A 1,029-nucleotide genomic window follows, 5' to 3' on the forward strand; every position below is an offset into this window, starting at 1 on the left:
TGTAGGTATCTGCAAACTTGGCACTTGGCCATACCTTGGGCAGAGGAGAAGCACAAGGACTTGTGGGTGTTCCAGTCTGCACAGGCCCGACAGACACTGTGAAGAATGTTTAGCTGTTGAGGAGGTATCGCTACAAGCTAAGGCACAACTGAGAGTATCACAAATAGCTTCAAATAGCAGATACAGCTGCTCATTGTTGGAGACAGAAGACATTATTAGACCAAGCTATCAGACATCAACATCCAGTGCTTATTAAAATAGTAGGTGAATTGTCATTCTTCTTTATAAAGTGATTACATCTGAAGAACAAGATTTGGCACTTTCCGAAGAGTAGCTAGGGAATAGTGCAGGAAAATGAAAGCAATAATTATCCTGATGAATCATCGCTGGATTCCCTTCAAAGATAACAACATCCTGCATAAGCTGAAGAACTCAAAATCAAACTGCTCCCTTACTAGCCCACAGTAGCACAACAAAAATTAACATTTCCCTCCTCTCTGCCCACTTCCTGACTCTTCCCTTCTCCTACACTCTATCTAACTGCCTGTCATTTCACATTTCCTCCACTCTTTTCTCATACTGAATAAACCCATTTTCCTTTTATAGCTTAAAGCAGTTTAAAATCAGTATTTACGTCAGTTTCTCTATTTAAGTAGTAAGTGTTAGTGCTGAGAGTGCAGGAGTCAATGAACAGCTTCTGCTTGCTGATAATCAAAGCTGAGTTATAGGATAGGCTGACATTTCTGACAGCATTAGCTACAGGCCACAAGAGGGCAGCATTGGCAACAGGTCATACAAAGTTGGCACAACTTCACGATCAGAGCTGAAAATGTGTTGCTGGAAAAGCGCAGCAGGTCAGGCAGCATCCAAGGAACAGGAGAATCGACATTTCGGGAATCAGCCCTTCTTCAGGAATGAGGGAAGTGTGTCCAGCAGGCTAAGATAAAAGGTAGGGAGGACGGACTTGGGGCAGGGGCATTGGAAATGCGATAGGTGGAAGGAGGTCAAGGTGAGGGTGTTAGGTCGGAG

Source organism: Chiloscyllium plagiosum, chromosome 34 (assembly GCF_004010195.1).
Source record: "Chiloscyllium plagiosum isolate BGI_BamShark_2017 chromosome 34, ASM401019v2, whole genome shotgun sequence".
Classification (NCBI taxonomy): domain Eukaryota; kingdom Metazoa; phylum Chordata; class Chondrichthyes; order Orectolobiformes; family Hemiscylliidae; genus Chiloscyllium; species Chiloscyllium plagiosum.